At 45.3% G+C, this 26,290-nt stretch overlaps 1 protein-coding gene and 1 pseudogene across 1 annotated transcript in view; both read left to right on the forward strand.

Annotated features, from left to right (window-relative positions):
- LOC129696734 (coiled-coil domain-containing protein 102A-like) overlaps positions 1 to 26,290 on the forward strand; it is a 466,367-nt gene that overhangs the window by 338,289 nt on the left and 101,788 nt on the right. The window lies entirely within an intron of this gene.
- LOC129696822 (U2 spliceosomal RNA) lies at positions 16,313 to 16,417 on the forward strand (annotated as a pseudogene).

Here is a 26,290-nt window from a genome sequence, read left to right on the forward strand (position 1 = left end):
GGGGGGGGCGGGGGAATGGGAGAAGGGAAGAAGGGGGGGGGGAGAGGGAGAGAAGGGGAATGTGAGGGGGGGAGAGGGGGACGCCCCCCCATTTGTAACAACTCGTGGATTAGGGGGAGAGGCGTGGAGCTGGGAGGGGGGGGGATAGAAGAAGGGAGGGAGAGGGAGAGAAGGGAATGGAGGGGGAGGGGGTAGTGGGTTAGGGGGAGAGAGAGCTGGGAGAAGGAAAGAAGAGAGGGAAGGAAAGAAGGGGAGGGGAGAAAGGTAGGGGGAGGGGATGGGGGCAGGAGGGGGGAAGCGTGGGGAGACGGGAGTTCAGCCTACACTCACTGAATCCATCCCTGTGAAAAGCTATAGAGACGGTGATTGGCTCTGGAAGCGGACCAATACATCTATAAATAAAACTGAACAACTCAGACATCTTTTCATTTGCACAATTGGATTAATATTTAAAATATTAATGTTTAAAACCCATGCATTGAAGGAATAATATTTTACAACCCATCTGTGGTCCCTAATCCTAACCCTAACTGACCCACAGGACAGCGCACGTGAGCGTGTGACAGGGCGCACCACATGATGAGACACCCAAATGGCGCCGCAGGATTTTGAACATTCCAAAACGTTACCGTGCCTCACCACGCGTCACGACCCGACCACGACGCGACAACCACTTTTTAGGCTGTCACCTAAATGTCGCCCAAGTGGGACAGGCCCTTAACTGGTTTTGTGACCAATCGAGGAAAATGATTGCTGCCTGAGTTGATGTTGGCTGTAGCTCAGCATTACACCACACAACTCACCATCAATAAGACTATCGAGTCACTATCACGTTGCTGTTTGTGGAGCTTGCTGTTGCCAGTGCCGGATTTACGTATAAGCTAAACCAGCTATAGCTTAGGGCCCCCACTTTCTAGGGGGCCCCCCCGAAAAAATTGATGGGCCTCGAGGTCTAGGGGGGGCCTCCGGCCAAGGCAGAACACCTACCGTTCAACTCTGGGCGGCCCCCCCCTCTCTATCTCTCTCTCTCCATCTCCCCCCGCTATCCGTGTCCGGGCCGCCGGGCTCCGCTCGCTCCTCATCCGCCGGCACGGCAGGCCGCCTTGCACATGCGCACAACCACGGCCAGCACATCATCGACCGCCCTGCGCTGGGCACTGCAACGGCAACTGGTCGGTGCTGGGCACTTTCTCCCTCGCTTTGAATTGTGGGAGATTTGGCCGCCATGGCTGTCCGGTCGTTGGGGGCCTCACAAGTGGAACAGCATAGGGCCTCTCATCATCTAAATCCGGCACTGGCTGTTGCAAATTAGCTGCCTGGCTTCCCCCATTACAATCGCGACTGACTACACTCCAATGATTGCTTCATTGACTCGGAAGCACTTTGGGATGTTCTGAAAGCACGAAAGCAAGCCTTTCTGAAAGCATAAACGCAAGCCTTTCATGCATGCTACATCAGCAAATTCAAGCAATGCTCACCAAAGGAATTATCCTTCGGATTTCTCCCATAAAAAATATGAAATCAAACACATTCACAAAAATTCAGATCATGACAAATTAGAACACCTCAATCTAAAATTGACTACCTCTAATATCATTGTGTTTGACACAAAATGGCTGGTGGCTTCTCCCTATGTAACTTCTTCCCTAATGTCCAACACAGCTTCTTCACTTTGATTCTAACTCAGTGGTCGCCTTTGTTATAATTTTACCTCCAACAGCTTTATCCTCGGTGAATCAATCCCACTGTGTACTCATTTCACAGCTTATCTCCTGCACCTAGTCTATGTCCTGCTGTGTCCATGAAAGTTTCATATCTCATCCTAAGTACAAATATTTTTCTAAAATCAGTGGCGCTCCCAATTTAATTAATGCTCTTGCGTCATGTGGAAGGGAGAAAAACGACATTCAATATTTTTACTGCCTGACACGTTAAGATCCAAAAAATAATACACACAGAACTGAATTGCTTATATATGTAAATTATGTGGATATATGTGCGCTTTGTCAAAATAACACATTATTTAACATATACGTAATACACCAATATACCTCAAGTGTTTGGTATTCTGCTCGGATCTAGATCTATGTTTCATGTAAGCAGATAAATGTATCTTTTTTTAATTAAAATTCGATAAGTGCGACCTTCGTACATTGCTGCCACAACAATTGCACTGTGTTATCTTCTGAAGATTCGTATCAGTGAAATAACCAAGCCTTATTTGATTTGGTTTTTTTCCTGTCCTGTCAGAGGGAATTGGGAGTGTTTGAGGTACAAAGAGTCAAGATCTTCAAACATTCCCATAGTCCTATCATCAGCACATGAAGAAGGGATGAGATAAAGGATATGTTGATGAATTGGACAAGGAAAGAGGGGAGGAAATTTCCATGGACCACAGTCATTGGGCTGGATCGGTTGAGGTGAATGGTCTGCTTCAAGGCTATAAATACATTGTCATGCTTGTGAATGAACGCTGCAAATGACTAACTCAGCAGGCTATAGGAAGTGTCCAGTTATTCTACACAGAATTGACAAAACCACACCATTTACCAACTTTGAAAGGGAAGTAAAATGCCAGCATGATAATAATGAACAGAAAATACTTATTGCTTATTCTAACACTAATTTACTTATTCTTTATATGTTTTGGCCTCCTTTAAACAATAAGGCAAACAGTACAAACTGGGGACAAGAAAATAGTTAGACATAGAGTCATACAGTATAGAATCAGGATCTTTGCCCAAACTCGTCACTGCTGAGTAAGATGCCCCATCTAAGTCCCATTTGCTTGCGTTTGGCCACATCTCCCTAAACCTTTCCAATCCATGTACCTGTCCAAGTGTCTTTCAAATGTTATTATTGTTCCTGCCTAAACTAACTTCACTGGCAGCTCGTTCCATATACCCACCACCCTATGTGTGGAAAGGTTAACCATATAACCATATAACAATTAAAGCACAGTTGTCTTTGTGTTCCTATTAAATCCTTTCCCTCTCATCTTAAATCTATGCCCTCCAGCTCTATCTATTCCCCTATCCCGAGAAAGAAACTGCATATTCACCCGAATTCGCCCCCACCAAAATGATTTTGCACACCCCTCTATAAGATCAGCCCTCAGTTTCCTTCACTGTAAGAGCCTGGTCATAGCCTGCCCAATCTCTTCAAATAGTTCATGTCCTCTACGCCTGAAACCTGCCCATCTTTGTAAATGTTCTCTGCACACTTTTTCAGCTTAATGGCATCCTTCCTGTAGCAGGGTGAGCAGAAATGAAGATAGTACTCCAAATGCAGAATCACTAACATCTTGGAGAACTGCTATATGATGTCCAAACTTTTGTTTTTAATCCCTTGAGTCATGAAAGCCAATGTACATAAGTCTTCTTCACCACCCCATCTACCTGCAATGTCACTTGTAGGTAATTATGTAGTTCTACTCTGGGTTCCTAATGCTCTACAACACTCTCAATAGATAATAGACAATAGGTGCAGGAGTAGGCCATTTCGCCCTTCGAGCCAGCACCGCCATTCAATGTGATCCTGGCTGATCGTCCCCAACCCCGTTCCTGCCTTCTCCCAATATCCCCTTCAGGGGTCTATCGTTCTCTATGAAAAACCTGCCCAAATGCAACACCTCACAGCTCACCAGTTTACTGACATAATTCCATACAGCTAAACCCACCAACTCTTCCATATGGACAAACAAGGAAAAAACCTAATGGGAGTACCCCTCCAAGTCATACAACATCCTGACTTACAAATAGGTCATTGTCATTTTACTGTTACTGGGTCAAAATTCTGGTATTAGACATCATCCAGGACAAGACAGCTCTCCTAAAATCATAAAAATGTTACGGGACTGAAAAAAACAAATTGGACATCGAGTTTGTGCCTGGTTCTCGTAGAGCAATCCAACTGGCCCCACCTACCTCTCTTTTCCCACAAAAGCCTGCAAATTATCCTCTATCATTTATCTATCCAAATCCCTTTTGTGGGCACTCATGGAATTTATTTCCACCAATCTTACATGCAGTGAGTTTCAAATTCTACAATCTTACATACCATACAAGTTCCAAATTCTAACCACTCTTTGAGTAAAATATTTTTTCCTTATATCTTCTCGGTATCTTTTGGATTAAATTTAAAATCCAAGTTCTCTGGTTCTTGAACTATTTACTGCACCAATGTGGATGGATTTCTTCCACATCTCTCAAATCACTCGCACTTCTTTGTCCCTAGAATAACAAGCATCTAATGTACAGCTGAAATTTCTCATCCGTGGAGTCACTCCTACATATCTTGTATGTGTCCTCTGTAGAATGTACCGTCCATTGACTGGTATCCCAAACATTCCTTTAATCTTCACTCCTTCCACCATACAAAGTACAGTCCACCTACTTTCGAGGGTTTCCATGTCAGAACCTGACATAAGTGCAACATTTGCTTGCGAAACACACTATCACTAAATTTGCCCGTCAAAGACCATCGTCTCTTCAAAATATGCCACACTTTCATTACTTCAATTTCGCACCTATCAACATTGTGGAAAGCCCTTAGTCATAGGTTTTGGCAAATTTTAAGAAAGCTCTTCATTATTTCCTTCACATGGACAAATTCATGAACATGCCTGTCTTGCCCAGTTGTGAAAATAACAGAATTGAAAATAAAAAAAGCCCTGTTTTGCCAATGAGGTCCAAAGACTAATTTTCAGCCTTCAGTTTAGGGACCAAATGCTTCCCAGTCAAATATTGCAAAATGTGTTCACAATTTTTTTTGTTACTATAACTAGAGGGACAAAGAATAGTTTTAGTAATCACTTTCTAACTTTTGTAAGCACGATACACATATATTTACCATGCAGACAGTTATGCAATCTGTTTAAGCCAAGCCTCGAGCTTCAAATGGAGCTCTGAATCTTTAGCAGATGAAATAGGAGAAATGGTAGCTGTGGAACGAAAACACGCTGCTGCAGGATAGAAGTTCTGCTGTTGTTTAAAAGGCCTGAAGGAAGCCATCAGTCAGAGTAATAATATGAATCAGGATTTTAAAAAGGTAACAAGTAACTGACATGAGTTCACTGTCAAGGGTTGATTAGTAGGACTGGATGTTACAATCCTTAAGGTTCTTCACCACAACTGATACCCGGTATTCTTGGTGGTGACCACCAGGCGATTTTGCTACCAATCTTCAGTTGTGTACCTCAACGTCACTGGGTGTTTCGGCCTTTTATCACAAGACACCCTCAGTCGAGGCAGGCCCACCGCAGGGTGATCAGCCCTGGGTGTGTGTCTTATGGTTAGCCTCTAGATGGTCACGTGGCAGCCCAGACAGCAACTTTTCTCTTCAGCCACAGTCAGTGACTGCTCCATTCTGCTTTTTTCCTTCCATCTTCCTCTCTACCGCTGACTGTGGCCGGTTGGGCTCTGGACTCGTGTCCGTTGGTGGGACAGTACTTGGTTGAGCTTCACCTGGGGTTCTGATACCCAGTGGACTGTGGTGGTTAAACTGCCACTGGGCTTCACACCAAGCTCTCCCAGGCACCTTTCCCTGCCCTGGTGGATCTTGAGACCCTTCTCCGATGTTATCTTTTCCCAGCCACAGATATAAAGATCAAGCCAGATTGCTTTGTATTCAGGTTTTAGAGTTTGCAACTTTATAAAGATGATTCCATGTTTTTAATGGGATTGTTCGCATTGCGTAATACATCCTTGAAACTCAAATCCTGGCATCCACAGAAAAGTTCAATGAGCCCACCAAAGCCACAAATAATAAACTGCAGGCAGTCCCCATGTTACGACAAGGATCTGTTCCTGAGATATGTTTGTAACCCCCCCAACTGTCTGTGTAAGAAACGAACAAAGGCAGTTTGTGGCAGAGGATCGATCACAGAAACAGTTGTGATGGGAGAGCAAGCAGACGCGGGAAGAGTGGCCACCAGCCGGCCTCACTGACTCTGAGAGTGAGTGGATGACTGTGCTTAGCGCTCCCAACTCTGCTCAACTCAACCCAGCCCCCCAGTTGTGGGTGAGACTGTGGGGGGGTCAGGGGTGGAGAGGGGCAGAAGAAAAGGCACACATAAATGCCCTGTTTCCTCCTGAGAAGATGCTTGCCCCCTGCAGCAACAGGCAAACACGACACCACCCATTCTGCTGGCCTGTCAAACTATCGCTCATTTACGATGGCGCAGTGGCAGAATTGCTGCCTTTAGAGCGCAGAGACTTGGGTTCGATTCTCACAACGGGTGCTGTCTGTACTTCTAGCTCGACTGCCCATTGGGGTAGGAGTTTTTAAAGTTGTGGTGCTGTTGGGTAGTTTGGAGGAGATTTGTTTGCAAGGGACAGGGAAGTTTTAGGCATGAGCACTGCATGCCCCACGTCACATCTTAGGAAGTGAGCATCTAATTTCATGTCTTTTCATCTTTTCTACTTACTTCACGATGATTCCCATAATTATGATAATAGTTTTTGAAAGTTATCCATAAATAGCACCAATGAATCCACTCATTAATAAAAGGTAGACAAATATGCTGGAGAAACTCAGCGGGAAGGAATAGGAAACGTTTCGGGTCAAGACCCTTCTTCAGACTGGTGAGGGGGAGCGGGAAGAAGAAAGAAAGAGGCGGGACTTTAGGCTGTGGGAGAGTTGGGAAGGGGGGGTGGAGGGAGAAAGCAAGGACTACCTTGTCTTCTCCAATATCAGGTAGTCCTTGCTTTCTCCCCCTCCCCTTCCCATCCCCCCCCGCCCCCTCATTGGTCTGAATAGAGTCTTGATCCGAATCTTCACCTATTCCTTCGCTCCATAGATGCTGCCTCACCCGCTGAGTTTCTCCAGCATTTTTGTCTACCGTCGATTTTTCCAGCATCTGCAGTTCTTTCTTAAATATTAATAGTGTACATTTTAAATAGAATATCATTGTTGCTTCAAACAATGTTATCAATGGTGGACAATAATTGAATGACCTCCTAACACTACACCAGTGAATTTAATATTTCCATTGAAAATTGGCAGTGTGCTTCAGGAAAGGTTGCAGTGAGATGTACAAGGATATATGAAAGTGAGAATATTACGTACCAGAAGGTAAAACTATAGGCAACGTACCATGAAACCACTGCTGCTTTGAATAAGCCTGAGGGCTGAGACTGAAATAACCCTGAACCTCTGATGTGAATGAAAAAATGTAAGGAAATATTTTATTTGTATAGCAGGGCGACCAAAACTAAACACAATTCTCCAAATGCGGCCTCACCAACATCTTGAACAACTGTAGCATAATGTCTCAGTTATGTAGAACACACAGGATAAACATATACTGCTCACATAATAGATCTGGTGGAATGTAGTGTTGAATATTCCACTCCATTTTCCATCAAAATGAGATTTCACCTCAGTTGCAGGAAGTATTGATTGTGTATGTCACTGAAGGAGGGAAAATCTACTGTAGAACTATTGATCTGTAAAACATTTTCAAATTAACCAGTTTAAAAGCAGTGGCGAAAAAGGGGCCCTAGTTAGTTTAAAGGGAGCACAGGAAACATCATCCGGTGAGTGAAAGATAATGTACTATCGGGAGTTTCAAATAATCAAGAGAGTGCATTATCGGTGTTTTTCTATGCTGGTTGAGAAGGAAGTCTCTGAAGTGAAATAGTACCTCATATTACGCGGTATAAGGTTCGACAATGCTGCATGGACATCAGACTGCGACTGAAATTTGGTTCCATTGAAGTCGACACACATATATAATTAACAAGGAAAGTAAAGCTTTTTATTTAAGTTCTGTTTTCCATATCCTTGTTTGGTTACAGAAATCAACAAGGTAGTTCAGTTTCCTTGGAGATTTCTGTCTGTCAATGTGTAATTATCCAAAGTTCAAGTGGGATCTGCATTTTTTGTAGCTGGAAAAACTAAAGGGCCCACTGTACGAGGTAATTCAAGAGTTCTCCCGAGTTTTCCCCTGATTCGAACTCGGAGAATGTCCGTAGCGGGTCCGTAGGAGTTCGCGGATGTCTCGTGGCGGCTCGTACGAGTAACGGTAGGTATTCGGGAAATCCGGTAAACTTGTGACGTTTGTTCAACACTGAAAAATGTCCACGAGTAAAAAAAATACTTTTTACTCCTACGGACCCGCTACAGGACATTCGCCGAGTTCGAATCGGGAAAACTCGAGAGAACTCTTGAATTACCTCGTAAAGTGGGACAGGCCCTTAATGCTTTCATGCTGCAAAGTCAGAGATGAACTAAACTAACTAATGGATCGATTGTCATTTCTGCATTTGTTGGTGACAATTATAAATGCTTAAATACTGTATTATTATGTAACTAAATATTCTGACAAGTGGAAAGATTTACACATGTGCAGACTCATAAAACCATTTACTAAGTTCATAAAGGTTACCCCTCAGTCTTCCTTTTGCTGGTGAAAAGACATGTCGCCTGTAAAGACTTTCTGATAAGCACATCCTCTCAATTCATGAATTAGTCTAGTAAATCGTGTCTGCAACCTTTGGCTCCCTGTACCAATATGAAGATCAAAACTGCCCACTGTTATGTCAAGTGTGGCCTCATCATTTATTAATTTTGCATGTTAGACATCCATTAGTTTGGATGCACATGGAGTTAGTCTGCCTGAATGGCAAAGTACAGCTTTATACAGGTTTGCATAGATTGAATTAATTTAAATTTCTCCTGTCTTATTTCTTCTCTTGCCCTAGATATTTCCTTTTGCGTAAGTGTTCGGCAAAACCAGGACAGCACAGTGGTGCAGTGGTAGAGTTGCTGGCTTACAGCGCATGAGACCCAGGTTCAATCCTGACTACAGGTGCTGTCTGTACAGAGTTTGGCCACACTTCCTTTCTCTTCAGGGCTTTGGTTTCCTCCCACATTCCAAAGACGTACATGTTTGTAGGTTAACACGAAAAGCTGGAGTAACTCAGCGGGACAGGCAGCAACTCTGGAGAGAAGGAATGGGTGACGTTTCGGGTCGAGACCCCATTCCAGCTTTTTGTTTCCATCTTCGGTTTAAACCAGCATCTGCAGTTCCTTCTTACACATGTTTCTAGGTTAATTGGCTTCAGTAAGTTGTAAAATTGTCCCTAGTATGTAGGATAGTATTAGTGTACGGGGTGATTGCTGGTCGGCATCAACTCGGTGGGCCGAAGGGTCTGTTTCCTCCCTGTATCTCTAAAGTCTAAATTATGGGCAGCCACTCACTTCCAGCTTGTAATGAGCATTCACTGCTGCCTGAATGTGCTTGCTTTAGCTTGAGAAATAAACATATGTCATTGAATATTTTGTCCCATCATTCAGCAACTAAACTGAGTTTCTCCAGCATTTTTGTGTACCCTCTCAAAATTGTAAGGATCTGCTGTGATATCCATTGATAATACAAGTGGAGCAGACCTAGATTATCATTCTACACATGCAATATCACAACCAAGCCCAAACCCATCCATATATCTTCAAAAACATTAAGAGGTTTTAGAAAGCAATCAAATTGACTATGATTTTCTTCTGCCTAATCGGGGGACAGGCACAGAAAAATGGCCCCTTCTCCAGCATCAGATGTCATTGAGCGATCTGGAGATTAGAACAAACTAGCAAGAGAGAAACATGTTTGTAATTTCTATAAATAATAGGTATTGGTCACAATGAATTCCAGTGCTTCCTCACACAAAGTTGGAGAGAAACACTGAGTTTCACAGTGACTTTACAGAAATGCAGAGATGTTCAGATTATTGCCAAAGCAAAATGAAATCTGATACTGGAGAACATAATTTTTTTTTTTCAATATAGATACATAGACAATAGGTGCCGGAAAAGGCCATTCGGCCCTTCAAGCCAGTACAATACAATACAATACAATACAATACAATACAATACAACGGTTTATTTGTCACATTGCACAAAAAGTGCAAGTGAAATGATACGTCAGCAGCGATACACTGATAAAGAGCACACACAAAAACACAATAAAATTTTAACACAAACATCCACCACAGCATTCATCACTGTGGTGGAAGGCACACAATTTGTCCAGTCCTCCTCCATTCCCCCCGTGGTCGAGACCTCAACCCTCCGCAGCAGTCGCTGCGGGCGTCCAGATGGTAAAAGGACAAGGTACAAGTCCAGGTAAGTCCAGAGTCGGCTCCTCCCCACCGGAGACCGCAGCTTTTAGTTGGTATAGGCCGGCGGCCGAAGATTTAAAGTTCCCTCCACGACGCAGCCATAAGCACCGCAGTCTGCAGGGCCGGCGGTCGAAGCTCCCCTCCAGGGGTGATGTTAACTCCATACCGCACTAGCGGTAGAAGACGGCCGCGGGCCGGCGGTGGAAGCTTCTTCTTCCTCCCGGGTCCCCCACGAGGGATCCCGGGCTGTAGACGCCGCGCCAGCTGGAGCTGTGCAGACCGCGGCTTCAGGCTGCCGTCTGCTGCGGGCCAACGAAACGGAGCGCTCCCCTCCAGCGAGCCCCAGCTCCGTGCTGACAGTCCACGCTGCACCCGCCGCCGGAGCCCCGAGCCCCGGGCGCATCTCCTGGAAAGGCCGCGCCGATCCTCGCTGTTAGGCCACGGGGGAGGAGACGCAGCCTGGAAAAAGTCGTCTCTCCATGGATTGAGGTTTATTATTGTATCATTGAGGTGGTTTCCCCCCTTAAATTCCCCCCCCCCCCCCCCCCCCCCTTATTCTTAAACTGTGGCCCCTGGTTCTGGACTCACCCAACATCGGGAACATGTTTCCTGCATCTAGTGTTTCCAATCCCTTAGTAATTTTATATGGTTCTATAAGATCCCCTCTCATTCTAAATATTAGTGAATACATGCCCAGTCGCTTCATTCTTTCATTGTATGACAGTCCTGCCATCCTGGGAATTAACCTTATGAACCTACCCTGCATCATCTATCTATATTTAAAACTCTGGCCCCATGCGACCGACTGCCGACCGGCGCCCTTCCTGCCTTTCGATTCGTGCCCGATACTCGCAGATGTCCAATCGGAATGGCCGATGCTCGCAGATGTCCAATCGGAATGAATTCATTTGCATGTACGGCTGCCGGCTGCATTTCTTCCTTTGATTCATTGCCACGCCCAATCCAGACGCTCAATCTCCGAGATATTTTCCATTTCGTTAGAGATTTCGCTTTTTTTTCTAAGTATCCGCTCCTCATTTCATTTCGTCGTGTTGAAGTACACGTTTTTAATCAAATCCTTCTCCCCCCCCCCCTCCACACCCAATTATTTCAAAAATAAACTGGCTTCTCCATTTACATGTCAGCTTCCAACACACTTCGAAACAAAGTTGCAAGACAGGAACATTCTGAACTTTTCACTGCTGCAGCAGGCAGGGGAGGTGCCATTGGATTTTTTTTTTAAAGAGGCAGGGCAGTGCTGGAATCTTACTTTTGGGAACGGCTTCAGTTCCATTGGAGGAGACGGGTGCATGGTGGAATATTGGTTTGGGGGATCACACCATTGGGGGAGCAGACCCAACGGGTCTGCACTTGGTCTAGTCACATATAAACTATTTGGGAAGATCAAATCTGATTTTGATGCATAATATCCACAGTGTCTTGATGGCTGCAGAAGGCAGAGAGCAGTGGGGGGAGATGGGAACTCTTTGACTGGAGGGCCATGATCAGAGGTGTTCCACACAAAATCATCGCTGATACCTCTATTTTGTTCTGGTAACATACAGCACCTTTTCCAAAAACAAAGGACTGTTTAGAACAAAGTTAAACCCTGTTAAAAACAAAGTCCACAGTCTTAGAATAAAGGGGAGATCATTTAAGACTGAGGTGAGAAAAAACGTTTTCACCCAGAGAGTTGTGAATTTATGGAATTCCCTGCCACAGAGGGCAGTGGAGGCCAAGTCACTGGATGGATTTAAGAGAGAGTTAGATAGAGCTCTAGGGGGCTAGTGGAGTCAAGGGATATGGGGAGAAGGCAGGCACGGGTTATTGATAGTGGGATGAACAGCCATGATCACAATGAATGGCGGTGCTGGCTCGAAGTGCCGAATGGCCTCCTCCTGCACCTATTTTCTATGTTTTTATGTTTCTATGTTTACTAACAAGGAAATGGGGAGGAATGATGGAGTTGCCGATGGTAGATATTGGTTGATGCTGGAAGAAGGTTTTCCCTCAAGTCCCTTCTGCTGTATTCGGCTGGAGCCGTTTAACGATTTTATTGACTATTTCCTGACAAATTATTATGGCAGCTGTTGTGTCTTTTCCATTTGAAAACCTTGCTTTCTACTTAGCAACTGTTTTAAAAACTAAAGTTAATTTGCCTCAGCACCATGATGGTTAATGAACCAGTGTCTAATTTATCATTTAGTTAGTTATAGCTTGTTTTGATTCTATTAGTGTCACAGGCTGCCATTTACATCACACTCTCAGTTTATAAAAGTGCTTACATTGCCAATTGTTGATTCAGGCTCATTGATCTGATGAGAGATGATTTTATTAAAACCCAGCGGACATAAAGCATTTATGTACAGTTGTATAAAGATATCTATTTATCATAATTATGAGTAATATCTACTAATGCAGCTGTAATATTATTTTGTAGGGGGGGTGGGTATATGAGTAGATCCACCTCGTTAATTGCAGACTTCTGTAAGAGCTGTTCATCTCCAAGCTGTTTGATTGCTATCTGGAGATTAGTGCAAAAAAGAGAAACATGTTTGTTAACTTATTTTCATAAATAACGTGTTAGTTACAATTAATTCCAGTGCTTCCTCACACAATGTTGGAGAGGAATACCAAATTTCACAGAGACTTTATGACCAATTATTCACATTATTGCCAGAGTAAAATTAAATCTGATACTGAAAAACCATAAATATTTTTTTCAACATCACCACTTATAAACCATTGGGGAAGATAAAATGTAATTGAATTGAAAGGTACAGCATGGAAATAGGCCCTCCGGCCCACTGAGTCTCTCACTGAACATCCATCACCCGTTCACACGAGATTGGGGCAGCGTTTTCCCGTTTTTAGCTTGTAATAATACTGCCAACATTAACCATACGGGCAAAAGAAAGCAAGTAAGTTTTAAAATGTTACACATTGCAACCAAGAGCATTTGCATGTTGTCCTCAACAGTTTTTTTTACACTGAATCAAGGTACAGCTGAACTAGATTAGGCACTGCCTACAAATCTGGATGTTCTGCTGCTACATTCAATTTGAACTACACTTCTGGAAATTAGATGAGCTTAGATGGGGCATCTTGGTCAGCATGGACATGTGGGCTGAATAGCCTGTTTTTCTGTGCTTTGTTACTTCATGGACCTCTCCCTGATACAGAATTCACACCAGAAGAGCAAGGGTCACTCAGAGAGTTGTGAATTTATGGAATTCCCTGCCACAGAGGGCAGTGGAGCCCAAGTCACTGGAGAGATTTAAGAGAGAGTTAGATAGAGCTCTAGGGGCTAGTGGAGTCAAGGGATATGGGGAGAAGGCAGACACGGGTTATTGATAGGGGACGATCAGCCATGATCATAGGGAATAGAAACATAGAAACATAGAAAACAGGTGCAGGAGTAGGCCATTCAGCCCTTCGAACCTGCACCGCCATTCAATATGATCATGGCTGATCATCCAACTCAGTATCCCATCCCTGCCTTCTCTCCATACCCCCTGATCCCTTTAGCCACAAGGGCCACATCTAACTCCCTCTTAAATGTAGCCAATGAACTGGCCTCAACTACACTCTGTGGCAGAGAATTCCAGAGATTCACCACACTCTGTGTAAAAAATGATTTTCTCATCTCGGTCCTAAAAGACTTCCCTCTTATCCTTAAACTGTGACCCCTTGTTCTGGACTTCCCCAACAGCTGGGAGATGAAAGGAGAAAATAAGAGGAGGAGCCCGAGGGCTGAGGGAGAGCTGAGAAGGGGAGGAGACAGCAAGGGCTACCGGAAATTGGAGAAGTCAATGTTTATGCTGCTAGGGTGCAGACTGCTCAAGCGGAATATGAGGTGTTGCTCTTCCAGTTTCTGGCCATGGAGTAGGCCCAGGCCAGAAAGGTCGGTTTCGGAGTGGGAGGGGGAGTTGAAGTGTTGAGCCACCAGGAGGTCAGGTTGGTTAATGCGGACCGAGCGGAGGTTTTCGGCAAAACGATCGCCAGGCCTACGCTTGGTCTCACCGATATAGATCTGCTGACATCTAGAGCAGTAGATGAAGTTGGAGGAGATATAGGTGAACCTCTGTCGCACCTGGAACGACTGCTTGGGTCCTTGAATGGAGTCGAGGGGGGAGGTGAAGCGACACATGCAGCATCTCTTGCGGTTGCAGGGGAAAGTGCCCGGGGAGGGGGTGGTACGGGAGGGAAGGGAAGAATTGACGAGGGAGTTACGGAGGGAGCGGTCTTTGCGGAAAGACGACAGGGGGGGAGATGGGAAGATGTGGCGAGTGGTGGGGTCACGTTGGAGGTTGCGGAAATGACGGAGGATTATTTGTTGCATGTGGCGGCTGGTGGGGTGAAAGGTGAGGACTAGGGTGACTCTGCCCTTGTTACGAGTGGGGGGATGGGGAGAGAGAGAGCAGTGTTACGGGGTATTGAAGAAACCCTGGTGAGAGCCTCATCTATAGTAGGGGATGGGAACCCCCGTTCCCTGAAGAATGAGGACATTTCCGATGCCCTGGTGTGGAACACCTCACCCTGGGAGCAGATGCGGTGTAGACGGAGGTGTAGACGTAGAGAAGGAATGGGTGATGTTTTGGGTCGAGACCCTTCTTCAGACAGACCACAATGTATATTACAATTGGTAATTTATGTGAGACAGCAGTTTTTGTGTAACTTTTTTTTCCTTTAAAATGGAGCAGTATTCTACATATAATAGTAAGATTAAACGAGAACTTACCAGTTTGAAGTTTGATCTTTATTTTATGAGGAGGAACGTTGAGGGAATACGTGAAAGAAACCCGCTACGACGCATGCGTGTCATCCTTCAAAGCAGCGGTGTGTGGTGACAGATACACTATAATGACCTAAAATAGTAAGATTATTAAAGAGATACCAGTTTAAGATATGACCATTCGAGGGTGGGAGCGGAGGGAATGTATTCCCTCAACGTTCCTCCTCATAAAATAAAGATCAAACTTCAAACTGGTAAGTTCTCGTTTAATCTTACTATTTTACTTCGGAGTCACGTGAGTGACTTTGTGAAGAACCCCGCTTCCACGCATGCGTGTCATATCGCTACACGCATTCGAACTCATCGCTGGAGGAAGGACGTTCCTCCCAATCGGCAGGGGAACCTGCAACAGGTAAGGGAACTTTGTTTTTCCTTACTTACCCTTGTTTATCAAGAAGGCTGATGCAGCTGGCTGGGGAGAGTCTGCAGATCTGCAGGCAGCCAGCAGCGGCCGGGGCCCGTTAATTTATTTTTAAATAAAAACGGAGCCGACTTTAGCTCCAGGACAACGGTCACTGGAGCAAAGAGTTTTCCCGACAATTCGGAAACAGCCCCACTAGTCATTTAATGGAGGGGCTGGAAGGTGCGGAACTGGCGCGTTATCGGGGGTTCCGCAGGTCTAAAAATAGCGGCGAGCGGTCAGTGCCCGAGATCACTGACTACGCGTTGGACCCGCTGGACCGCGCTGGAGCACCGCAAAGGCAGGGGGGGGGGGGGGGATACAGACAGCAGGAACAGGCTGAACTCCCGTAATCAGAATAACTGTGCCAGACTTACCCCCCCCCTGCCCGACTTTTGCTCCTGTTTTTTCCTCCCGAATTTTGCTCCCAACTTCGCTCCGCGCCGACCACGGCTGGTCGGGAGAGGAAGGCACAGAGTCGTTGAATTCGAGGAGAAAATTGAAAGTCGGGAACAGCAGGTAAGAGACTCTGCGTTCCTTCCACTTACCCTTTAGGTGCAGACATGGACCGGGTCCAGTGCAGACATGGACCGGGTCCATGTCAGCTGCAGGAAGCCGGCGGGAGAACCGCGCAGTGCAGGCAGCCGGCAGGAGAGCAGCAACGGCAGCCGGCAGCGGCAGGAGCAGCAGCAGCGGCAGGAGCAGCGGCAGCGGCAGCGAGCAGCGGCAGCGGCAGGAGCAGCGGCAGCGGCAGGAGCATCGTCGTTTCCCAGAGAGGGAAAACACCTGTGCCCGACTTCGCTCCCGCACCAGGAGAAAAATTCATTTTCTCGACCAGTATGCCAGTCTCGCTTTGGAAGCGAGTCTGGCTTCAAGCAGCGCTACCGGCCAGCGCCGAGGCCAAGGACATAGCAGTGGACTTGACTGGCTGCAATCGACCGTGAGGGATCAGTACTGTGAGTACCGGGGTCGGTCCCAGCGGGTTCTTTAGTTACAGAGATCGCTTCCTGGCCTTTTGGCTAAGATCAAGTATAGTATCTGTTTATTATCAGTTTTAATATCTAATACGTCCCTTATCTAAGGACCATATAAACAGGAATGCCCAGAACTGAGGGCATTGGATTGGGGTGGACCGGCTGCAACGACCGCGAGGGACCAGTACCGTCAGTACGGGGGTCGGTCCCAGCGGTCTGAGATAAAGGAGCAGCCAGGAGCGCTGAGAGCATTGGAGCCGGGTCAAAGAAAATGGGCTAGATGGAATCAGCTGTGCCAGATGTCCTCCACACCGGCCATATCCACTCCACGGAAGGAAGGACAAAGCTGGAGAAGGAGGACCGTGGAACAGCGGGCAGCCAGCAGCAGCCAGCGGCACTTGGATCAACCGTAGTGGGATCAGCTGTGCCCGATGTCGGCCCCGCACCGGCCAGATCCATGCGGCCGAGCGGTAAGGCTAGACACAAATCAAACAAAGTAGTGGACTCAGAAGGGTCCGACTTTGCATAAAACCGCCGGCAACCAGCGCCCGAGAGGGCTAGAGCGGGAAGAAGCGGTGTATGGAGCCTTGCTCCAACGTGATAAACCCACAGCAGTACCTCTTAGAGGGCTGCACAATGCTTCTACCCCATCAGAGGGGAGCACTGTGGGTCAGTTCTGGGTTGACTTGCAAGAGGGGTCCGCAGAACAAAAGACAAGTGGGCAGCAGTTAAGCCCCACATGGGTACCCCGTGCGGGACCCTAGAGATCTCTAACTCTATAAAAAAGAGTAGGCAGGACCCTGATGGGCCAGAGCCTGGTAATACAGCGTCCCATGATCCTAACACAGCAGGGACTCTGCTGGACATGGTGGCTGATTACTTTAGCCAAGTCAAACATGGGTAGACTTGGATCCAGGATGGCAATAGTATTACTATATGTCTGGCCACAAACGCCAACAAGAAAAATTTACAAACACTGGCCAGACATCTGCCACCTGGCAACGGTGAGGCATTACAGGTGCCCAGTGTAAACCAATGCATTTGGCAGCATATGGACGAACATCAGGAACCAGGACCTCAAGATCCAGAGAACCTTAAAGGGATTGACGGAAGGCATCATAGCATACACCCGCACCCTGGACTAAACGTAGGTAACCAAAGACCATCAAGACGCACTAGCTCTGTTTAATAATATGCAATATGACCTGAACTACACGTGGAAGGCGGCCATTCGGCCAGCACTAGGACCCCAAAAACGCTACCATTTGCAAACAAAGAACCGTGTGTGGACTAAGCCAAGACACTGGGGCTCATCAAGGCCAGCGCAAGGGCCTATTTTGGAGCATGATACCAACCACAGGCAAGGCCATAAAAAATGTGGCTCATACCAGTGGCAGTGTCAGAAATCAATATAACCCGCAGGATCCGTTTAAGGGTATGGCCAGGGCGGCCACCCTGGAAGATGCGGAAGCCTCAACCTCCCACACAACCCCGAACAAGAAATATCAAACCAGAACCTTATTTTCAAAAAACCAAGGAAATAACACAACCACCGGTACCATGGAGGTAGGTGGGTGGCGTTTCTTCTGTTAAAATAGGGACCTACGATGGTAGGGGAGGTTGCAACACTACAGTTATGTATGGTATATAATCACTACAGATTCATATAATCTCAGCAGTATTCAGGGTTATCTGATAGGTTTTACTCATCCCAATAACCACAGTACAACATACACCAGAAGGGCATTTTGTCCTTACATAAACCAAACAATCTAAAACCCACATGGTGCTACAAAAATTGTACACATAAGGTGGGATTAAGCATACTTTTCATGGAACATTAGAATTGTATCAAACATATTTATTAAAAATAAAATAGAGTAGGGTTGCAGGATTATCATTGATTTTAACCCTAAACACATTTGTTCTAGATATTCATTTTAAGATGGATGCTCTTATTATTGATAAAGACTTGGTGTCAGTTGCGGGTTTCTATATGGCAGGCAATATAGAGCTTACAAAAGGGGCAATCATTAGCCCAATATTATGTACTAAAATTCTAAAACCAGCTTGGCATTGTTATGTAAATAGCCATAGGGTGATGTTTCCCCCATTCGGACCCATCAATGGGGTACTAGGGGAAATTCAACTACACTCGGCGTCTGGAATTTTCAGAGTACCCGACTGACCTTCTAAATCATGGTATTCAGTCATACAGGGGATGGTGTTAGAACCATGTTCCCTAATGAACCTAGCCAAAAATTATTGATTTAACCAGTGACTGGAGGCAGTCATCCATGCCATAAGACTATGGATTTATTGATTTGTAGAGTTTTAAAGACCCACTACACGGCATTGGGCGGTCAGACAGGACGATGAATCTCATCTCATCTGCACTAAGACTGTCAACACGGAAGCAGTACCTTGGACACATCAAGAAATGGGGCATATACTGCTTGGACAACAACCTCGACCAAAAGGCCAAGAACATTCTGGCCGTATTGGAATTTTTACAAGCCTCCATTATGATAATCGATGGAGCTACAGTGCCAGCAATAGTGCCACAAGTGCACTCTCCAATTACCTATCACAAGGAACGGAGCGGCACGCGGTGGGAACGCACCCCTGGTAAGAAAACCAGGTACTCCGAAATCTGGGACGTGGGTGTCGTTTCTCAACATGCTGAGGAGCTTGTAGCTCATACAGCGTTGTCACCTCAGTAACAGACCAGGAAGATGGTTATGCTCATGGTGTTATTTACTGCACAACAAGTCCAGCCATTAAGCAAACTGCGCCTGGACTCCCTGATCATCTCACCGAGAAACTGGTGTTGTCATACAGGATTTAATAAAAGAAAACTGATCGGGTTCCTCCGGTCTAGGGTTTGATTTTATGGTACACCCATATGGCAAACGACTGTGTATAACAAGACACATCTAACAATACATAGAATATACTCAGAACATTCGAGGTCAGAGTATGGAGTTGTTTATCTCTTACAAGAAACTGCATGATAGGGTCACGACTCAAACTATATCAAGGTGGCTCAAATAGGTCCTAAAAATGGCAGGAATAGACACTAATGTTTTAACTCTCATTCCACCAGGACTACAGCAACATCCGCAGCAATATTGTACAGGTACCCACAGACCAAATCCTCAGAATGGCAGGAGGGTCATTTCAAAAAGGGTTTTCCACAGGTTTTATAATAAACCAGTTATTTTTTGGAGCCATCATTGTATTAAGAAAACATTTTATGTTCAACAAAATAATTTGCCCGAAAGGTTACAGGGTTATGATTCTCAAATTTAAAAAAATGTTATATTTTTTCGTTATACCACACAACTCTTTGTATAATTGTGTTTTAAAATTACTAATGATGCTCTCTCCCAATACCCAAGGCAGTTGTGAAGCATGGACTCGTTCCACGGCATGAGGTCACAGAGCTTTGAAATCTTCACGAAGTCACTCACGTGACTCCGAAGTAAAATAGTAAGATTAAACGAGAACTTACCAGTTTGAAGTTTGATCTGTATTTTATGAGGAGTTACGATGAGGGATTTCGTGCCCTCCGCTCCCACCCTCTTATGATCATATCAAAAACTGGTATCTCTTTGATAATCTTACTATGTTAGATCATTATAGGTTCCTGTGACCTCACACCGCTGCTTTGAAGAATGACACGCATGCGTGGAAGCGGGGTTCTTCACGAAATCCCTCATCGTAACTCCTCATAAAATACAGATCAAACTTCAAACTGGTAAGTTCTCGTTTAATCTTACTATTTTACTTCGGAGTCACGTGAGTGACTACGTGAAAGATTTCAAAGCTCTGTGACCTCATGCCGTGGAAACGAGTCCATGCTTCACAACTGCCTTGGTAGTTAGGGAGAAATTGTTAATTATATTCAAAACATTCATACCAATTATTTAATGGAAATTATATATAATATCTAATTAATTCAAATCATAACCCTGTATTTTTCAGGGATAAATTATCATACAGAACTTAAAATGTTCCCCGAAAACGTTCCCATACTGCTAACTGGTTTGTTATAACATTTCTGAAACGTTTTCTCCGACAACCATCCTGCAATCCTGAGGATTTGGTCCATGGATACATCAAGGCGTTTTGCTGCGGATGTAGCTGCAGCCCTGGTGGAGTGATATTTAAATATGTTATTGTCCACTCCCGCCTATCTTAACCCATATTTCAGCCACCGCGAAATGGTCTGAGTTACACTCTACGGTACAGTTTCTTATAGCTGATTAAACGCCATTTCCTTGCCTCTGATAGCCTTTGTACTTTCACTGTATAACAAAACGTGCTTCACTATACAGAGGCGTTTGTCCTCCGGGTAGGCCATCAATTCTATGACCTGCTCCGCTGATCCTGGCCTATTTTGTTTAATAATACGGTCCTGGATCACAAACCCCAAACTTCCTGCCGCCATAGTGAAGCCATCCAGTCTTACTTTTTGCAATAACTGGACCTTATGCGCTGTGACTAGCGCCATCAGCATTACCATTTCTAGTTAGTTTCCCAGATTTAATGCTGTAGCCGGCGACCAATTCGATAGCAAGGTCAAGACCACACTTACATCCCAGATATAGTTGTATCTTATTTTGGGTGGCTTGGTGTGAACATTGCCTCTTAAAATTTTAACTACCAGAGGATGTGATCCCACAGACTGTCTTACTGTTCCTTGCCACCAATAACTTGACAATGCACTTCTGGCACTATTCACAGTGCTGTAACTCAGTCCTCCATAGTGCAGGCTGGTGAGAAACTCTAGCACCGCCAGAACATCCTTATTTCTGTGGTCCAGAAGGTTATTATGGCAGTAATTAGTCCATTTTTAATATGACCTAAATATTGTTTTTGTGTAGACCTTCTTTGTGCTGCTGTGATCATGTCCACAGTTCTTTTTGATAGCCCCATGTCCCGTAGCGGTCTTTTAGAGTCTACAACCTACTAAATCAATATTTTCTATGACATGGATAGCTATCCTCAGTTACTGGATGCACCAGTAACTTAGAACTATGTCTTACAGTTATACATGGTTCCAGCACCATGTCCTGTACCCCGGAAAACCATAGTTGGGTAAGCCAATCAGGTACGAAGACATCCCAGATGCCCAATTGATAAAGTAGAAAAGGAGGAAATACATAAATGAAATCTTTCCCCCCCCCCTAGTGCAGTGAAACAGCATCTGTAGCTTCTGCCTCAGGATCTGGTACCAATGATACATACCTCGGTAACTGGTGATTTAAACCTGGATGCAATTCTAATATCCGGCCTTACATACTTTACTGTGATTTCAGCAAATACCGTTCTATCCAACATCCATTCAGTACTTTCAATAAATTTTCGTGACCTGGTGTCTGCCACTGAATTAGTATCCCTGGTAGATACGTAGCCGATAACCAAATATTCCTTTGGACACACCATTGCCAAATTGAATTTGCCAATTCATCACAAGATGTTGATATATTTCCACCCATATGACTTATATATGCCACCACCGAGGTATTATCTATCTACCATCTAACATGCTGCCGTTTCATTCCTGAGCAATAAGATTTTTGCCCATGAAATGCACTTAACATTTCTAAGTACTTATACCCTTAGTGTTAAGTAGGTTAGCTTCTTGTATATTCCATCTCCCCCATAGCTCGAGATGGTATCAGTTGTACAGTAACCAATTGCACTGGCATCTGTTTGTAATAGCACAGACGGGTTGTGAATAACTATTGGGTTGGAGCAATACTTAACATTGTGTTCCCAACATTGTAATTCTTTTATAGCTTCTATTGTTAGCTCCATTGGCCAAAATAAATGGCCTCTATAATTTTGAGCCCATTGAACTCTGTGGCTTTACCTATTAGTAAAGTCATTAACATATTAAATGTGTTAATGGTGTCAATTTTGACTTAAGTAGATGGACAATGAATCCCAGCTGTTCAAACAATTGTTTAGTGGCAACCACTGCGTAACATGCCAATTCATAAGTTATTCCCACAATAAGTATATCATCCAACTATGCCATTACTCTATGATTTTGGTGTTGCAGCAATTCCAAAGCTGGTTTAAAAATTTTCTCCTGTTGGATATTGAATAGTAAGCATCTTAAAGATTAATACTTGCCATAAAGTAGCCTGCTGAAAACTAACTCTTTAGCACTGCTAAAAGTATCCATTTTTAAAATGAATATATTGCACAACATTGTGAAGCGTTGATAATCCATAATAATACGGCAACCCCCATCTTTCTTATTTCTAATAAATATGTTTGAGACAAAATCCTGTTGTTCAGGTTTGGTTTATTCCATTACCCTTTTAGTAAGCATGTATATATGTGCAGTTTATGTTGTACTGGAGGGTTTTGTTTATGTAGCAACTCTATCAGATATCCCTTAATACTGCTAAGGATATATCTGTCCATAGATATATTACACCATGCTTCCACATGAAGCTGCAATGTCCCTCCAACTTCCGTGCTCCCTATTAATGCTGGAGCCCCAAATTCACCTACCTCCATGGTTATCGGTGGTAACCAAGTTATTTTCTTGGTTTCATTCGTGGTTGTGGAGGGCCTAAAGGTTTTGGTTAGGGTAGATGCTGACGTAGAGGCTTTTGCATCTTCCACAGTGGTCGTCCCGGGCCAAACCCTAAACAGGACGCTGCTGCTGGGTACCTCTGCCCAATTCTTTGTAGTATAATTACAAAAACCTACCTCTCTTAGGATGCACATAAGGTTAATGTCTTCCCCAGATATCCTTTGGATGCTCTAATCAGCCCCAAAGTCGAGCCTCCTCGCCAATTCTTTAACCTGTTTGGACAAGTCTCCCCCAAATAACGGGGTCTATAGCCCTTTGCTTACATAGTATAGCGAACTTAGGGTCTAGAGCTGGCTGAATGGCCCTCTTTCTAATATATTTAGTTCAAACTGCACATTGCAAAAATAGTGCAATAGCATCCTTGTGGTCACTAATTATGACCACCTTTTCTAACATGCGGGCTAAAGCTGTTATGCCCGCCATGAGACCTTTCAGAGTATTTTGGATTTTAATATCCCAACTCCTAACGGCCTTCCCAACATGTCTGCAAGTGCACCTGTAACACTGGCTACATTAAGAGCACCACAATATCCCGGGGTATAAATGCCTTGCCAACACTTCAGCAAAAGTATTAGCTTGAAGTTGATGGGTGGACATATATTCAATACTCACAGCCATCCTTCTCGAGATCATTCTCAGTGTGTTCCTGCTGGCAGTACTGGCTCATCATGTTCAGCAGGTTGTTTTATCCCACCCTTCAATAGGGGAAAGTGGCTCCATCACCTGCTCAGATTTTACCCCGTCAGACCTTCCATACCCTCCTCAGAGGCGTCTGATATTTCATGCAGCCCTTATGGGAAACTGCTGTGGGACTTATATTTTTTGCCCACTGTGGCTATCCTCCAATCCCGGAGCCTGCCACTGTGGAGAAATTTACTCCAGCAACCGCTCCAGCCGACTTACATGCTCTCGGGCACTAGTCGTCGCGGGTGCTTTAATATATCGGACCGCTCCTGCCGACCTTGGTGCTCCTTAGCACTAGTCGCATGAGGTTTTTCCCCCCAGCCGGTCCCCATGCCTACGGGCACTGGTCGCTCCCCATGGTCCCGGTACTCACGGGCACCTCTACCCATTTAGGGTTAAGTTTGGCACTTGCTCCCTTATGGGAGATGCTGGTGCCGACATTCATTGCTGCCTGCTGATGGTCATTAAACAGCAGCGATTCTGTGTGGCGGCGACTTCAGTTCTGTACTGACGTCCGTAGCTGGCTGCCTGCTGCCCTTCAGAATACGGCAGCAACGTCTGTGGCTCTGCCCTGACGTCCTTAGCTGGCTGCCTGCTGCACTTCAGAATACGGCAGCAACGTCTGTAAAGAAACAAAGGTAAGGGAACTTTGTTCTTACCTGTACTGGTTCTCAGCCTGCCGTTTGGGAGGAACGTCCTTCCTCCCGCAGCCCCACGGACCCCGTAGCGTAGGTCCTTGGGCTGCTGTCCCAGATGTCGGCTGACGGCTACGGAGTACTCCTGCTCTCGTCCCGGTCCTCCAGCCGCTTCAATCGGCTCCGATGCCGCTAGCGACTGCATCCAACCCAGACTCGCCTGAGTCTGGACACCCCCGGGACGTGTTGCTTCGCTTCCCGCCCGGCAGCAGTGAATCTTGCCGGTGCGGGGAGCGACGTCGGGCACAGCTGTTTCCTCTCCAGAGGATTCGCCTGCCATCGGCTGCTGCTGGCTGCCCGCTGTCTCCGCGGTTCTCCCCTCCAGCTTTCCCGCAGCTTCTTGCATTTCCTACCTGCAAGGTAAGTGGGAAAAATTTTGCAGTCTCTTACCTGCTTCTTTCCACTTACCTCTAGGGAGACGTCATCTCCCATGTCTGACTCGTTCAATGCGTGTATGCGATATGACATGCATGCGTCGTAGCGGGCTTTTTTCACGTAGTCACTCACGTGACTCCGAAGTAAAATTCATGTATAACTGTTTCTGATTTGCATTATTCCAAAATTATTTCAGTAAAATGCTGAGTGGCGCTTTACTTCAATTATACATTTGGCTATAGGTAATGTGACTATGAAGGTGTGTTTTGTTAATAGCACCACAGCACCCAACTCAAACAAAACACCAAGTACAATTATGAGATGTAAAATTAGTTTCCATTTGACACTTGGTTGAAACCTGATGGAATTGCAGGCAACAAAATATATGAATAAATATGAATACATTTAAATTAATTCTTATTAGAGTCGATATCTGTTGCTTTGAAGATATTTGCTATTATCTAATGCATGAATATTGAGACATTAATTTGGCTATATTGACAATCCCAGGACTGACAATTTGAATTTCAAAGAATTGTTCAATAATGGGTTAATTTCAACTTCAATCTGATCACAATACCATTAACTTACACCAGGTTCCAATGGATTGTTGCATCTTCAACGTCTTAAGGGCCTGTCCCACGAGCATGCGACTGCATGTGGCGAGCGGGATCTAACGTGGTCGCTTGAGCCGTACGGCCTTGTGGGGCCGGTCCCACTTCGATCGCCGGAGCTGTACGGTCCCGACATCGCGCGGGGCTCCGAAAAACTGACACTGTCCAAAAATTCTGCGCGGCAACAGCCTGTCGGCCCACAGCCGCATTGAGGCCGTACGCAGCGCCTCAACGGGCATACGCACCGTCTCAACGCCATATACACCGTCTCAACGCTGTACGCAGCGTCTCGGCGCCGTATGCAGCGTCTTGACAGCGTACACCTAGCGCGTGGCATTGCACGATGAATTCACCGCCTGGCGTGCCGTTGCGTGATGACATAACCGCCAGACGCCGTGTGACGTCCAAATTCAGTCGACCCGCTTCCTGCCCAGCTGATTGTTGAGTATGATGTCTAGACCAGCCCCGCACAACTACAGACGGCTCAGCGGTTGGAAGTGGGACCGGCCCCGCGAGGCCGTACGCCTCAAGCCACTACGTTTGGTCGCTCTAGACGCATGCAATCGCATGCTGGTGGGACAGGCCCTTTACTTGATAGGAAATTAGCTTTGCACCACATATTCTGCACTGTGACAAAGACTGCCATTTGGCATTTTGGCCAAACTTCATTCCAGTCTCATTTATTCTGCTACGAAAACCCATCATCCTCATCCTCATCTTTATTATCACTGGCCATGACATTCTTTTTAATCTCTGTAAGATTGTGGTTAATTGTAAAGTTACCACCAGAGGCCTAATTAAACTAAAGGTCCTAGCCACTGCCCTGTTCATATATCACACAATGCATCCTAACTGATGCTGAGACTAATTTTACATTTTCTTGACGCTGTTGGCTATGAGGTCTATACAATCCAACATTATGAAGAATGAAAGATGATATGATTGAAAGTATATGATTGACAGAGTGGATGTATGAGCAAAGTCTTGGGATAAAGGATTAACGAGTTAAACCAGAG

The sequence above is a fragment of the Leucoraja erinacea genome, chromosome 4 (genome assembly GCF_028641065.1).
Source record: "Leucoraja erinacea ecotype New England chromosome 4, Leri_hhj_1, whole genome shotgun sequence".
In the NCBI taxonomy this organism is placed as follows: domain Eukaryota; kingdom Metazoa; phylum Chordata; class Chondrichthyes; order Rajiformes; family Rajidae; genus Leucoraja; species Leucoraja erinaceus.